Source organism: Protopterus annectens, chromosome 1.part0 (genome assembly GCF_019279795.1).
Source record: "Protopterus annectens isolate FY-2018-M chromosome 1.part0, PAN1.0, whole genome shotgun sequence".
Lineage (NCBI taxonomy): Eukaryota > Metazoa > Chordata > Ceratodontiformes > Protopteridae > Protopterus > Protopterus annectens.
Window position 1 is genome coordinate 383,420,541 of NC_056725.1, and position 17,858 is coordinate 383,438,398.

A 17,858-nucleotide genomic window follows, 5' to 3' on the forward strand; every position below is an offset into this window, starting at 1 on the left:
TTTGGAGAGCGTCTTGGTTCTATTTGGGATGGCATGATTCATGCACGAGTGGATGCGCTCATACAGTGCTGTAGTGCAGAATTCGGCAGCTGAACGTTCAGTTCCCGTCTGCATAGGTGTCATGAAGTTTGTCACTTCTGACTTGAGTAGCATGAACTTGGCCTTGGAGAAGTTTTTTACGGATGTTTCTTTACTGGGGTGTGGGGGTGGGAACTGGATGTCAAAGGCGATTTCCTTATGGTCAGACTTAACCAATGAGGGTGTGACCACTGGTGTGAAGCATCAATTTCCCATGTTGGTAATGACCAGGTCCAGGATATTGGAGACCCTGGTGGGACTATGGATTAGCTGATCCTGGGCAATGGAATTTATGAATTCCAAGATTAGTTGGGCAAAAGTGTTGTCACATGAGTAGTTTTCCCAGTTAATGGCAGGGTAGTTAAAATCACCCAGTATTAGGGTGTTTGGTTGTATCTTAATATTTTCCAGTATGTTTAGAAAGGTGTAGTGAGAATCTTGGGGCATGGTGGGGGATCTGTAGCAAGCTACAATTTGGATTGCAGTCTTACCTAGTGTTGCACCTGGAGAATTTCGGCTGCATTGTGTTGGGCAACTAGCCTGGAGGTGTGAATATGGACACTCCTCCACCTTTAGTGTTTCAGTCCTGGGTTGGTGGCCGAAATGTGTGGTAACAGTTCTAGCCCGGTATTGCAGGGGTGCTCTCTGGAGCCTTGAACCAGGTCTAAGTTACTGCACAGATATTGATGCTCTTCATTTTTTGAGAAAGTGCATTTTGAGGTTTAGACTTCTAGCATTGAGTAGCATTACCTTCAGATTTTGCATACTTGTACCTGTTACGGTGGTGGTTTTGGCCTTCTAGCCTTGCCTAAAAAAGGCACTATAGGGGTGGCAAAAGCCTTAGCCAGTAACCTGAATCTCAGGGGCGATAGGTGCAGACCATCTCTGGCAAAGCATCATGGTTTGTTGATCATGTCATCCCAGGCAGACAGATACTGGATCACCTTTGAATGACACCAGAAGCTTAGCCAATTGTTGAAGTCAATCATTTTGTCCTTATACTGTGGTATCATTCTGGGCGAAGCCAGGATGCTACTCAGGGCTTGGGTCATACCTGCCTGGGCCACATGATCCGACAGCTCTTCCATGTCTCTTTTCATGTAGTCCAGGGAGGTACATCTCAAGTCATTCACTCCAACATGGACAATAACAGAGTTGTATTTGTACTTATTGTGGAGTGACTTGAGTGCATGCATTGTGTGGCAGATCCTGGCACCCGACAGGCAGCTGACTGTAATTTTCTCCTTGTTCAGCCTGGTGAGTGGAACATCAGTGTGCCTGACTATAGAGTCACCTATGATTAAAGTGTAGGGTACGTTGTCTTGCCTTAGGGTCTGTTGTTGGGTGGTACACTGGTGTTGTGAGCTATGTGATACTTTGATTATGATTGGTGTTTGTTCGCGTTTCAGATTCAGAGGTCCTTGTTGCTTGGGCAGGTTAATGCTAAGGGCTTCCGCATATGTGGGTTTAGTGTTGCTATGTGTGGATGTTGGTAGTGAGGGTTTTGTAGGGCTAAGTGTTGCTTGAGGTGTAGTGTGGGTGTTAACCTTCTCCTCTTGATTGTCTCCCACAATCATGGCTGGAGAGAGCTTTGCTTCCAGTTTGGCTATGTAAGTGCATCTCTCGGAAGTTGTAATGTTGGGTGGTAGGAGGAGAGGGTTGTCTGTGTACTTGAGGCAACTGTTGCATTGCCCCAGTATGCCCAGATTCACCAGGTGGATAGGAGAAATCACCTGAAGCTGAGCCTTGGACATGCCTGGTTAGGTGCTTTTATTTTCTTTTTGTTTTTTTTTTTTTTGTAAAGTACAAGAGCTGTTTTCCCTTACCTTGGCAAAGTACTTTGCAATTATAGGCTGTTTAGTGCCAAGAGATTCCCTGGCTGTGAGACAGGACAGAGGAAGAAGAGGCTAGAAAAAATATTGTCCAAAACATAACACTGGGAGCATGAAGAGATGCCAGCATGGGAACAGTGGCATGAGAACAGTCTGAAGCCTGCACTCAAAGAAAACATGATCCTGACATCAGGACTGTTTTCTGGATGTTTATGGCAAACCCCAGAGTGTGTAAGAGACAAATGTTAAACCGGGAATTCTGCAACAGTCTACTGGGAGAAGGAGCTTGAATGAGGAGGTCATCTAGATAGGAAAAAATCTGTATCCCCTGAAGTCTGCAAAAAGCAATGACAGGAGTGAGCCATTTGATGAATACCCTTGCAGCAGTAGAAAGTCCAAACAGCAAAGCAGAGAACTGAAAATCCAAGGAAGAAACAGAGAAACATAAAAACTTCCTGAACAGAGGGCAAATGGGGAAGCAAAGAAAGGAATCCTTAAGGTCTAGAGAAACCAAAAAGGCCTGGGGAAGAAGAAAAGGAAACAAGGTCTGAAGAGACAACATCCAGAAAAAAGGAACCTTGAAAAAGCTGTTGAGCAGTGAAAGATCCAGAACTGATTTCCATGTATCTTCCTTCCAAGGAACCAAAAACATTCTGGAGTAAAACCCTTTCCCCACCTGGGTGGGTGGAACCAACTGAGTGGTGCCCTGATCCAAAAGGGACTGGAGAACCGCTGGAAAATGAGGAAGCTGTTCTCAAGGAGGTTGAGGAATGCCTGGAAAGGGGGAAGGGATTTCCAAACCCAAGAGTCTCAGGTGACCCGATTCCAATTTGAAAGAGATAAAGTCAGAGAGACAAAGTGCCTGATTGAGGGGAAGTGATGGCCAAACATCAAATTGATACAGGCTTGCCCTATCGGAGATGAAGTAGGCTGAGTAGACTTAGCAGGAGGAACATGCCTAGAGCCCTATTTATCTTTAAGAGGAAGGCGAGTCTGTCTACAAACAAAGGCAGACTTAGAAGGATAATTTCACTGGAATGTTTTGATAGTGGAGACAAAAACATGTTTGAGTTCCTGCAAGGCCTTACCCTAATCTTGGAGGGACTTACATTTTAAGTCAGCAGCAGCTGTTGCAAAAAAGATTTTTCTTATACAGAGGAACATCCCAAAGCTCAGCCATAATATGATCAGGTAAAGCCTGAAGATGTAGCCAAGGATAATGCCTCATCACTGAAACAAATGCATTAGCCCTGGAAGAGGCATCAGCTGCTGCATCATAGATGCATTGAATATCAAGTGAAGGCAACCTCAAAAGTGGACTCCAGCAGAGAAAGAGCAGAAGCCTTCCCATCAGAATCAGGAAGGTCAGACACCATCTTAGATACCTGGGAAAGGAGAGCTAAACATACTGGGACATACAGGTCTGGTAATTAATGGCCCTAAAAGACAGAGTGGCAGCAGTATAAACTTTCTTGCCCAACCTTTTCATGGCTTGACTATCCTTGTCAGAAGGAAGGAGTTTAGTAGATGACAACAGCTTAGAAGGTTTATCAGAAGAAACTGAAACCACTAATAGATCAGCAGAAGGGCACTTATACAAAAACATGTGGTCCTCAGGCACCTTGTAGAACCTGTCAGGTTTCTTGGGTACTGGAGGCTGAGTCAGGAGCTACAGAGGCAGAAGAAAAGGTGTCCAAAAGGGCAGCCAAAACAGGAATTACAGATGATTGTTTGGAAGACTCCATTTGTAGGAGTTCATAATACCTCTTTTGAATGTCAAAGACCTGGGCACAGTCCCACTCAAAACACTCCGTCATGTGGGGAATACTATCCCCAAAGAACAGCTCTTCCAAGGGGAGTCTGGACTCAATGAATCCTCTTCCTCTGAACCATAGTCTAGAGGGGAAGGAATTTGGAAAGAATAAGCCAGGGATGTGTCTCCAGAATCTAAATCCTCAACTGAGGAATCCAATTCCCAAGACCGGAGGGGGCAGGGAAAGGCACCCCTTGAGAAGACTTCAAGACCAGTAAAACATTAAACAGGCCTTGAGTAAAATCCTGACATTAACACTGAAGATCTTTAACAACAGGGGAAGTATGTTTAGCTTTCTGCTTCTTTTCTGCAGGACGTCGGTCCTAAAAACCCTCAGAGGTTCAGACCCTTGGCAAGATTCAATAATGATAGTAGGTATTTCCTCCCTTACTAAAATCTGAGGAATCCTCCTCTGTCCCTTGGATATTATCAGCCGAGGCCCCCCCTCAATGTTGGGTGCAGGCAGTGGAAAAATCTGTGAGGATGTGCAAAAATATGGACCTATGCCATCCTCCAATAGGGTCATGGTATGATAGCAACCAGATCGGGCCTAATCTTTTTGACCTTCTTCTTTGCAGATGGCTGACCCATGCATTGGGGGGATTCTGCACAGCATCCTGAGCTGACAACTTAAGTCATTATTTTTCAAGATATATGGATAAGGGGGATAAATGACTATGTAGGTATGAGGCACAAATACTTGGCAGACAGAGCACTCCGTATGGTTGTGGGAAGCACCCAAGTAAAAAATACACTGGTTGTGATGGGGAATCTGCTTCCCACACTGACATTTTCCCTTTCTGGTTGACATGAACACAAACACCAGACAAAACTGAAAAAAGGAGAGAAGAAGTCCCAACTGGCACTTATCTGAAAGTGGCTTGGTAACTAACACAGCAGAAGGGCATTCAGACTGACATTCAAAAATGGCATTCATACTGACAGCAAAGAACTTCCGAGTGCCTTGTGTCTGTACATCACCTTTACACCCTTCGCCTCACACAAGGACCATAATATGTGTGACATACAGTGCCTATAAGACCTAAAGGCTTTGGTATAATACTGGCCAGACACTAATGGTGCCTTATTTACTGCCTAATGTCAAAGAAAGATCCAAAAACACATTACTACTTCTTGGAAAATCTCAGGAGATTCACAACCAGTGCATTAAACTTTGTAGCCAGCATTCCGCTGTTCACCCTCTCTCTTGACTCTGCAGCTGAATAGAGCAGTTGTATCTTTCTGTTAGTCCTTAACAAGTTAGCTACAACAAGATGGCATCAAGCCAACTCCAGGTCCTCACCTTGGACAACACCTGTGAATTAAGATACAAATGAGCTACAGAAACAAACCGTGGCATCAGTACCACAAAATAAAACTATTGTCCCAATTAACCTCTAGAGAAGCCAGGAAACAGAGCAAGACCAAGATACTGAATAACAGGAGACAACACCTTATAGTCTTCCAAACCAACAACAGAAACTATCCAAAGCCATTCTAATCAGGAAAATAACATTGTTCACCTTTAGCAACAGATTAAAATATCTCAGTCCCTCTCTCCTTCTGTGGGATGCAGCAAAGCAGACCAATTAGTGACAATTTTAAAAATATCATTTCTAAGTGCACACTCACCACATTGCCCACAGCCATTGACTACTGCATTGTAATATTAAAGTCCTTAACTAAGCAAACTGTACAAGCTGGCCTCATAAAGCAAAAAAAAAAAATAAAAAATTGCTTAAGCCATGCTCACTTGCTACTGATTTCCTATCACCTTCAATTGTGTTATGCGTGAAAGAGCAAACACAGCATTCACATCAATATTCAGCAGGACAGCATGCAAATGCATAAAATCCAAGTGTTTTCCAGAAAGAAATAAGAACCAATGCTGACACTTGAAGAATATTAATAAGCGTATCTGTGCAGCTCCAGTGTTATCAAATGATAAATATTGATGCGCATATCGGTTTTTCACTTAAGTGTCAATGAATGTCTCCAGGCTGAACTCTTCTTCAGATTACACCAGACTGCAACTCTCATCCACTCTTTTTCCATCTGTACTCCATTCACTCTGCATCATTTACTTTCATATCTTTGCCAATTACTTGAATAGTTACCATATGCTTCATATCAGTGCACCTGCTTACTTGAACTAAGTAATTTGTTGCTATCTGTATAAAGTTTTATTTTTTATATCTCTGTATGTACAGTGGATATAAAAAGTGTACACACCCCTGTTAAAATGCCAGGTTTTTGTGATATAAAAATGAGATCACAATAAATCATTTCAAAATTTTTCCCACCTTGAATGTGAACTATAACCTGTACAATTCAATTGAAAAACAAACCTGTTAGGGGAAAAAAATATAAAAAATAAAAAACATACAATAAGCTGGTTGAATAAGTGTGCACACCCTTAAACTAATACTTTGTTGAAGCATCTTTTAATTTAATTACAGCATTCAGTCTTCTTGGATACAACACCTGCCATCAATTAGAGAGACTCTGATTAACCCCAAATTAAGTTCAGCTGTCCTAGTAGGATTTTCCTGACATTTACTCAGTTGCCTGCTACAGCAAAAGCCATGGTTCGCAGAGAGCTTACACAGTATCAAAGGGATCTCATTGCTGAAAGGTATCAGTCAGTAGAAGGGTACAAAACATTTCCACAGCATTAGATATACCATGGAACATAGTGAAGACAGTCATCAAAAAGTGGAGAAAATATGGGACAACAGTGACATTCCAAAGAACTGGGCGTCCCTCCAAAACTGATGAAAAGACAAGATGAAAACTGGTCAGAGAGGCTGCCAAGAGACCTACAGCAACACTGAAGGAGCTGCAGAAATTTCTGGCAAGTACTGGTTGTGCACTACATGTGACAACAATCTCCCGTATTCTCCATATATCTGGATTATGGGGTAGGGTTGCAAGATGAAAGCCTTTTCTTACACAGAAAATCATCCAGCCCCAGCTAAAATTTACAAAACAATACATAAAGTCTCCCAAAAGCATGTGGGAAAATGTGTTATGGTCTGATGAAACCAAGGTTGAACTTTTTGGCCACAATTCCAAGGTACGTTTGACGCAAAAACAACACTTTGCAACACCAAAAGAACACCATCCCCACGGTGAAGCATGGTGGTGGCAGTATCATGCTTTGAGGTTGCTTTTCTTCAGCTGGAACTGGGGCTTTAGTCAAGGTGGAGGTGAATTATGAACATTTTCAAAATACCAGTCATTTTGGCCCAAAACCTTCAGGCATCTGCTAGAAAGATGAAGATGAAGAGGAATTTCATCTTTCAACATGACAATGACCCCAAGCATACATCCAAATCAACAAAAGGATGGCTTCAGCAGAAGAAAATTAAAATTTTGGAATGGCCCAGCCAGAGCCCAGACCTAAATCCAATATAAAATCTGTTGGGTGACCTGAAGAGGGCTGTGCACAAGAGATGCCCTCGCAATTTGACAGATTTGGAGCGTTTTTGCAAGGAAGAGTGAACAAATATTGCCAAGTCAAGATCTGCCATGCTGATAGACTCCTACCCAAGAAGAGTGAATGTTGTAATTAAATCAAAAGGTGCTTCAACAAAGTATTAGTTTAAGGGTGTGCACACTTACACAACCAGCTTATTGTACATTTTTTATTTTTTATATTTTTCCCCTAACAGATTTGTTTGTTTTACAATTTAATTGTACACGTTATAGGTCACATTAAAGGTGGGAAAAGTTCTGAAATGATTTATCGTGGTCTAATTTTTTTATATCACAAAAACCTGGCATTTTAACAGGGGTATGTACACCTTTTATATCCACTGTACTTGTAACTCATGAAATTTTTATGTTATGTGCATAAAGTTAAAGTTTGTACATGTCTGTATGTAACTTGTGCAAACTGTATGTAATCTGTATAAAGTTCGTACATGTCTGTATGTAACTGGAGCTTTTCTCCCCGAACCTCCACTAAAAATGGGTTCTTTCTGACCTAGTCGAATCCTCCAAGTAAATAAATGTTAAATAAATAAACGTGCATTGGGACGTCAGTGTCTCTTTTACAGACATGGCATTTTGGACATAAGGCAAATATTTTTTTTGTTTTCCCTGTTGCAAGCTTTCAGAAAAAGCTGATGCACATCCAAAGCTGGATTATGGTCATATGGAGCCCTAAGCAGGGTAATGGACCAGCACACCCCCTCCCCAGCTATTCTTGTGACTCATTACTTGTATCTCTTTCTCCATTACCATAAAAAATGTTTAAAACTATCAGCTTACATACTATTTTCTTCTGAGATGAAGACAGAGATATGGATCTAGTTTAAAACTTCTAGATTATTTATCCTTTGACCAGGTTAGTCCCACTAGGCTAGTAGCCTCTTCTCAGAGGACACCCTTGGTGGTATTTATACTACTACAGGAAATTTGGCCATGGCATTGGGGAACTTCCACCTACATATTTTGATAGCTCAGGTGGATGTAAAAGACCTCACAACACCTATCATCAATGCAGGCAGAAGAGTCCTCGATTTAACATCTCATCCAAAAGCAAAACACTCAGGAGTGCAGCATCCCCTTAGACTACACTGGAGTTTCAGCAATCCATCTGCATGGTGGGGGAGTAGAGCCCACAGCATTGTACACCACAGACAAGTATTCTACCTGCAACACTACTAAGATTGCTTTCAGATTTTATAGCACAAACACCGGTAGCATTTGTTAAACAAAACAGTTGCACAGTGAAAACCAACTTAGCATGGGCAACTGTAAACTTCTCTTCCTTTGAAACTCACATTAATTGGAAATGCACCCAGCCAGTGGCAGACTGTACAATGGACCCTGGGGTATTTTCAAACCATGAGCCCCCTGTATAAATTTTAGGACCATCCAGAAATGTATGTGTTATTTGATTCATCTTCCTGATTTAACGTACTTCTTGTTAAATACAGCAACACTTATTAAAGTGCACTTTAAATGTTCAGTTTTGAACACTGTTTTCCCCATTGCACTGTAACAAAATGTTTTAACCAAGATATGACAACAGTATGCATTTTAGAACATTTCATCCAACTCTAATGACTATCTGTAAGGGGCTGATAGTGTAGAGGATTAAGGCTCTTGTTTCCTGTAGTCTAGGTACAGGGTTTGAGTCTAAGCAAGTTAATTAACTAACCTGCCTCTCTGACTAGGGCATTTCTTTTACACACACACACACACACACACACTTACACACACTTACAACTTACACACACACGCTCTCACATACACACACACACGCACACACAAACACACACACACACACACACACACTCCCTTCCCATGCCAGCCATTCTCTTTATAAAAACTTAAACTTCCCAAGTACCTGCTTCTAATAATTCCAAATACTTGCTTCCTGCTTCTAAATACTCACTGTTAAAAATAATTTCAAGTATTTGCTTCTGAATTCTCACCGTTAAAAAACTTCTCAAGCACTTTCTGAATTCTTGCTGTTAAAAATAATTCCAAGTACCTGCTTTTGAATTCTCATGCATTGCTCACTCCAAAAAGCACTCAGACCTGCTTCTGAATTTTCATGCATTGCTCACTCCAAAAAGCACTCATACCTGCTTCTTAATATGGCTCCACTGCATCAGAAAGGCTTGCACCTGGTGAAATTCTGGATAGAATCGTGGATGGATGCACATGCCCATATGAACAGATGGACTGATGCATATTTTCTGATGCAAGATCAGGTCGGCTGCTCTCATCTACAGCAGATGTGGTGCTTACACCCTGAGTAGTCTACAGTACATTTTCCTGTCTGCTTGGACATAAAAGAAGTCAGTCTTTAAAGTGCATCTACTAGCTACAGCCAGCCAAACACAGCAGGTACAAACCCTTATATCTGTGGGTATAGTGGTCAAAATGGAGCCAGCTCACCTCATCTAAGTATCATTTCTCATCCACAGCACACTTACCCAGGGCACCAGCAAGACAAGATGAGGATGTACTTGCACCCAAGGAGAAAGCATATATCCCATATGGTTTGCCTCCATATTGTCGAAAGTTCATCCATGAATGTGCAGATATGCGAACCATTTCCACAAATTCTTTCCCACCAACTTCTCTAAATTTTGAAACAACAGCGAACGTCGACATCTCTGATTGCTCCACACTTGAAACAAGTGTTACAATGGGTCAAAAAGGGGGCAAGATTTTGTTATTTGGGACATCGGTGTTGGCGGTTTTGAGAAGTTGCAGTTTGCAGTTCGCGGATACTGTTTCAGGGATGTGGCTGTCGGAATTATGAAGGTCAACCATCCCATATATCTTAGAGGGCATCAGAGTAAACAGTGCCCACCAGCTGTGTAAAAACTTTACCAGGAATATAATGCTGCTTTCCAAGTACATCTAAAACAATGAGCATGTTGTAAACCAATAACTCCAAATGACTTCTAGAAGCAACAGACCAAACCCTAATTTGTGAAGATGGGTGGTCACCTCTTCTGTCAGCATCAGATCGTTTTATGTCTTATTCATCTGGTTTTGTTAAGTTTTAACTAATAATGTCAATAAGCACTTTAAATACTGACAATTTAGGATTGTTTGAGGATTTTATATTTCTGAAAAATGGCACCGCCTTTTAGAGAAGTTAGAAAGTGAGCATAAACATTTGGTCACTAAAAAATGTTTACAATTTTGCAAATGGACCAGTGTTGTTCACATTCATCAAAACCTTACAAATCTTTTTATTTTATCCCTTTTATCAGTGTTTCTAGACCACTAACCATTATGTCGGTCATAAACACAACGCATTTTAAATACTTGTACATGGTACTTTGTGATTTGAAATTCCTTTTCAAGTTTGTATCATTTTAAAATTTTTGATCTTGACTTATTCAGCTGTATTTCTAAATATAAATTGTTCCAACACATCAGGTTAATATCAGTCTGCTGTGAATGATTTGATGTCTGTCATGGATTTTAAATCACTGAACAGCAAAATAAATATTAAAAATGAATACAGTCCATGAAAATCTTACTAATGAGGAGATAACTTGCTTTGCTATCTTAGGCGGTAGTAGTACCATTTATGTTTTGGATAATGGTAATATAGGGCTCTTTAGTGTACATGCTGCCTGCTAGTTACTTCTCTTCTGAGTACGAATTTCCTGAAGGGATAGTTGGCAAGATACACAAACTTTGTTAATAGGTTTACCAGAAGAGAGCACATTTATCTCTTTTTGGGACACTATTTTAATTAACAGCATTATTTAAAATTACCTGAAATTAAGTACCAGGCAAAAAGTTTTATTTTAGATAGGGCATCTACGTTGCAAAATGGAGGAGAAAGTGCTTTAGCAATCTCTGCAGATATTAAATGGACTGTATTTGTGATTATAAAGCTACTATGAATAAACACCATAGATTCATAGGTAAGTAATATGCTAGCTGTCCTTTTGGGCTATTTTAATTTTAGCAAAATTTTCCTTAGTTAAAATCAAACTTTGTACTTCTTAAGTGTGAGAAAAATACCATAATCATTATGCCAACAACCCAAACCCCACTTTTTTAAAGTGTATTCACTTAGTTTGTGGTGTGTAGGTAGTAGGCTAGACTTCATATTTTAGTCACAGCTTTCCTGATATTTAATACAGTTTCTGTGCCTTATTCAGCAAATCCATACACAAGCTCCATCACATATTACTGTAGCCAAGCATATACTCAGATGAGTGCATTTTTTACTGAGCATCAATCAAAAAGACTGACTATTTTTTTGACTGAGCCAGAAAGTCTGAGTTGAAGGGCTGTGGAACAGCTGCAGTTTGTCAATGTACTGAAGAAGTAAATTTTGAAAGCTGGTGTACAATTCCAAAAATCATGCCTATACTTCCAGATGGACACATTACTTTCAATCCATACCATATCAGTGATAACCGAATGGATGCTATAAGTAATTTTAAGGAAACTTGTCTGACTCTTGGATACTCAGCGAATAACAAAATTCCTACAGATGCCAACATTTCAGAAAGACAACACACACTTCCCATTAGCTGGTCTACTATTCTGCAAAGCAATGTCTGCTGCAGACAGCATCCCAGCTGTCATGATTAGCATATACATCCCTCTGTCCAACATTTGTTTTAAATAATAATGTAATACAAACCACTGAAAAGGAACATTAACCTTAATTCCAGTATTAAAGTTTAGTCACTGACAGCTTTCTTTATGATTCAGCTGTCACTCACACCTTTGTCAAATTAAATCACTTTGAAAATAATCAAAAAGTGCACTTTTATCTGCTTTTTAAAATGAGAATACATACCATGATGAAAATAATGAGGAGATATTTGGTGTTTATTTAGCTTTTAATGAAATATAATGCCAAAAGCATGGATCACCAATTATGTTTAATCTTACAGAATGCATCTGTAAAATATATGCAGAATAAGCCCATCTTTGTTTATACTTTGCTTTGGAGGCATCACTGGATAGCCTCGAATCTATTATGCTTCATCTTTTGATTTAACACTACAACCTATGTGACAATCCAGCACTGTGAAGCGGATTAAGTTTAATTACTTATTTTGACTTCTAAGCATCATCCTTACGGTATTCAAAGGAAGTTATAGCTATAATACAGCTAACAGCAATACACAGAAAGACAGACCCAGAGACAGCTGGAAATACAGTTATGAATTAAAATATCCTCTCTAAATACTCTCTCTCTCTCTCTCTCACACACACACACACACACACACACACACACACACACACACACACACACACACACACACACACACACACACACGCAGTCTGAAACATAGAATGCTCTTATCAGTGAATGCTGTTGCAGGCTGTGAATAACAGCAAACACTCATATGACTGAATGTTGTTTTCTATGGACTTTTGCCACCAGGGTTTTGTATGGGATTGTGGTGCAGTGGAGTAAGGGGATTTTCCTTCGCCCCACTGTTGTGTGAGATATATATATATATATATATATATATATATATATATATATATATATGGTTCCACTTCACAATCGAATTACTGAAAACCTGAACTTCATATGGTCGAGACCATATGATCAAGTTTTCAGTAACTCGAAATTAGGAAGTGGAATTAAAAAAACAAAAAAAAAACACGTGGTTTCTGCAGGGGGACAAGCCCCCTGCACCCCCCACACCCTCCCTACTTAAATATACCAACTCCGAGATCATGCTACAGTGGGGAAAAGGGAAATCTCCCATTCCATGCTGTATGCAGAAGCGCAGAACGGGAGATCTCCCGTTTCCTCACTATAGTGTGATCATGGAGATGATATATTTAAGTAAGGAGGGTGCAGGGGGGCTTGCCCCCCTGCAGAAATGATGTGTTTTTTTTTTTTTTTATTCCACTTCCTAATTTCGAGTTACTGAAAACTCAATCGTATAGTCTCGACCATATGAAGTTCGGGTTTACAGTAATACGATGAAGTGGAACCATATATATATATATATATATATATATATATATATATATATATATATATATATATATATGTATGTATGTATATAAATTAGGGGTGTGAAGGACTTGCCTCCTGCAAAAGATTTGTTTTAATTTTATCTTCCATCATTTCAGATTTGATCTAAAATTATCTTTCTTTGGTTAGTTGGTATTGTGAATGTTTGATGATAATATATATATATATATATATATATATATATATATATATATGTGTGTGTGTGTGTGTGTGTGTATATATATATATATATATATATAGATAGCCAAAGTTAAAAAATAGCTTACAGGTAATGATTATAAGTGCAGATTTAACATTTAACAGCTGGAGGTCATACCTCTCAACTATCCAGATTTTTGCCTCATATTTTTGGTGTTTTAAAAGTTGTGGTTTTCTGCCATAGCATTGAGGAATGAGGTACCTAAATAATGACAGCCATTTGAGTTTCAAACTTCATACCCTTTAGAAAATATAGGCTAAAACACAACACGTTATTCCATCAACTTTTTAAGTTTATAATAGCTATATTTAGAAATTGCTCCTGTTTTGGGGCCTTTGTTTCCCCTTGATTTCTGGTTTTGTCCAGAATTCTTGCGAGGTTGAGAGTTATGCTGGTGATAGACCACCATGGCTTGATATAGATGTTGAGGATACATTAGTAAATATACCACCATGGCTGATATAAATGCTGAAGATACAGCTGTAGCTATACCACCATGGCCTGATACAAATGCTGGAGATAACAGCTGTAGATATACCACCATGGCTTGATATAAATGCTGGAGATAAAGCTCTAGATATACCACCATGGCTTGATATAAATGCTGGAGATACAGCTGTAGATATACCACCATGGCCTAATATAAATGCTGGAGATACAGCTGTAGATATACCACCATAGCTTTATATAAATGCTGGAGATACAGCTGGAGATATACCACCATGCCTTGATATAAATGCTGGAGATACAGCTGGAGATATACCACCATGGCCTGATATAAATAGTGGAGATACAGCTCTAGATATACCACGACGGCCTGATAGATCCTGGAGATACAGCTGTAGATATACCACCATAGCTTTACATTAATAAAGTGACAGATGCAGATATCAGTCAAAAAACAGATTTAAAAATATGTCACACTAAATACAGATGTAGCTGTTGAACATAAATCTCTCTTTTTTTCCTCCTAAACATAAACACACACACACACGGATATACACACATGTGGCTGGTAAGGTGGTGTGCAAAATATGTCCATTGTATACCCAAAAACAAGCAAAACAGGCAAATAAATAATTTCATTTCAGTTGTGCAGTGACACATATCTATGCTGGGTTTAATGCTAAATACCTTCAGGATTATAAGACATACATCAGCTAAGCCAGTGCCCCTCAACATCCTGGATGTGTGGCAATATCAGTTAAGTATACTTCCCAACATGTGTTAGTTACTTATCTATGTATATATCACTTTCGCTGTCTGTATTGATATATATATATATATATATATATATATATATATACACACACACACACACACATATACACACACACATATATATATATATATATATATATATATGTACACACACACACACACACACACACACACACACACATACACCTCTCTCTCTCTCTCTCTCTATATATATATATATATATATATATATATATATATACATATATATATATATATATATATATATAATATAACTTAATATAGCTTCTTTAACACTACTTTACATAATATAGCTTCTTTAACACTACTTTACATAGTATAGCTTCTTTAACACTCCTTACATAATATAGCTTACAGATACACTTGAAGTCAGTGTTAGCTCTGCTCCACTTGCCTTCGCTGCGCTCGGGCTCATTTCACACCCCTCCCTGCCCCCAATTTCCACCCGCCCCCAGTACCTCTTCACTGATAGGTACTTTACCACACCCCTATTACAACACCCAATCACCCTCACCGTTATACTCCTTCCACCCTGCATTACCACCCTATCAGCTTTCAAATAACACAATTATTCTTCCTTCCACTCTACTACCTCCAGTCTGATCATCTGACTTTATATCTGTTGTGTCATCAAACTGATTCCAACCACTTGACTCCGCCCACATTATGTTATACTACTCTTTACTACCCCTTCTGCTAGCCACTTATATACTCACTTTGTATGAAAAACAACAGCTTAATGGGTATCAGCTCCCTGCTGGACATACCATCACCCTAGCTTTAGAATATCCCACTTTTAGCCATACTATTAACATTGGGTACAACTCAACATCAGTTTCAATGTTAAAGCATACCATCCCCCCAAACATTAGCTCAAGATCCAGACACTACTACAAACTTTTAAACAAACCCCTGAGGCTTATAACTGAGTATAGGCCTAGTCTTATACTCAGTGGTGACATTCACCCCAATCCAGGCCCATCCACCACAGATACATTTTCCCTCTCGACCAGCAACCCAAGGCACAAAATTATAACCAATAGACCAACTAACTCTCTCCTTGTCTGTAATCTTAATATTAGGAGCATTAATAATAAGGTACACGAATTGCATGTCCTCCTGGCTGTCCACTCCCCTGATGTTCTCTGCCTATCTGAGACCTGGTTAAAACCTAACGTTACTGACAATGAAGTGCTACCACCCAGATATAATATAGACAGGCTGGATCGTGCTTCCAGGAAAGGCGGAGGGTTGGCTGTACTCTATAAATCTGAGTTGAATGTGACCATAGATGTGATTCAACCACCTCAGATCAATAACTCAGAGATTATTGCCACTAGATTGCAACTTAACAAAAGTAAAAGCATCGACATCATCTGTATGTATATTCCCCCAGGTAATAATGTAGCCACACTTGAAGACACGCTTCATTGGCTATCTTGTCATGACCCCAAGAAACACTAATACTAGGAGACTTTAACATCGACTGGGATTCTTGTTCCAAAGAATCCTCTTCTACCCACATCAACTTGCATGCATTTACACAAACCATTACCACCCTTACCAGACTAGGTAAACCCAACCAAAAAGATAGTATACTCGACTGGGTACTCGTAAATAGTAATCCCCAACTGTACACTGCTGGTACCCTCTCCAATGACCTAAGTGACCATCTTCCCACTTACATAGTTAAGGATAAAGCCATTACCCCACAACAGCCCCTACTCAGAAAAGTCATGAGCAAAAGAAACTTTGACCCTGACAAATTCCATCTGGAACTTAGCTCTTGCAATAGGTCCATGCTAAAACACCTACCCTTAGAGGAGGCAGTTGCCTATTTTAACAAGAAATTTCTTGGAATTCTTGATCTACATGCACCTGCCCGCTCAAAATGTACAACAGCAAGAACTTCACCATGGCTATCTAAAGAGACAAGGCAAAAAATTACCAGCAGAAACAAACTATGGGCTCAATGGCATTCCACAAAATACCCCCATGATCATGTAAAATATAGGTATGCTAGGAATGAAACAAAAAAATTTATTCTACAGGACAAAAAACAATACTACTGCAATTTACAAGGACAATCCTTAGAAGTTCTGGGCAGGGCTGAACAATCTACTCCGCCATGGTAAAACATCTACACCTATCCCTGCTGCCACCATTGATAAATCCCCAGAGGTGGTCTCTGACAGTTTTAACCATTTCTTTACTGAAACAATTCAAGCTCCTCCCAGAGGAGGTCTCTGACAGTTTTAACCATTTCTTTACCAAAACAATTCAAGCTCTAGCTAGACAATTACCTTCTAGCTCCCCTGCCCCTCATACTTCTACCTCCAAAAACCAACTCTCATTCTCCTTCAAACCAGTGTCCACATCTCTTATCCATAACATGATCAAAAAATTCAAACCTACCGCACTCTCTGCTGACCAGCTCCCCGCTGAGTACCTTCAAAAATCAGCTGATGCCATTGCCTATCCAATATCGATACTAATCAATCATACCATAGCAGAAGCTAACATTCCCATAATCTGGAAAACATCCTACGTAATCCCACTACATAAAGGAGGTTCCTCTACGAAATTCTCCAATTATAGACCTATAGCTATACTTTCTCCACTTGCAAAGATTATGGAAAAATGTATACAAAAACAATTTATGCACCACCTAATCCAAAATCATCTCATGGCGGATACCCAGCATGGTTTTCGTCCACACCATAGCACAACGTCAGCGTTAATGGCTTTTACCAATACCATAAACAATAACCGTAACAATAATCACATATCCTCTGCCCTATTCTTGGATCTTTCCAAGGCATTTGACATGACTGATCACCAACTTCTGGTTCACACCTTGCAAACTTTCCACCTTGATACTAATGCCCTTCTTTGGTTTACATCCTACCTAAATGGAAGACAACAGGCTGTCCTATGGCAGAACAAGCTCTCTAATCTATAAGCAAACACCCTTGGAGTACCACAAGGCTCCATATTAGGGCCCCTACTGTTTTCCATCTTTATTAATGACTTGTATACATTCATACCAAACGTCAGCTGTATCCAATAAGCTGACTCCACCCTGATTTGCTCAGTTACTTCTCCAACAGACCTGAGGGTTGCTACCCAGTCCACCTTTAATACCATAGAAAACTGGCTCTTTGAACGTAGATTGTTACTAAATCCCAA

At 39.7% G+C, this 17,858-nt stretch overlaps 1 protein-coding gene across 1 annotated transcript in view; it reads right to left on the reverse strand.

Moving 5' to 3' along the window:
• TTC7A (tetratricopeptide repeat domain 7A) overlaps positions 1 to 17,858 on the reverse strand; it is a 2,391,665-nt gene that overhangs the window by 1,005,939 nt on the left and 1,367,868 nt on the right. The gene's annotated exons all lie outside the window — the stretch shown is intronic.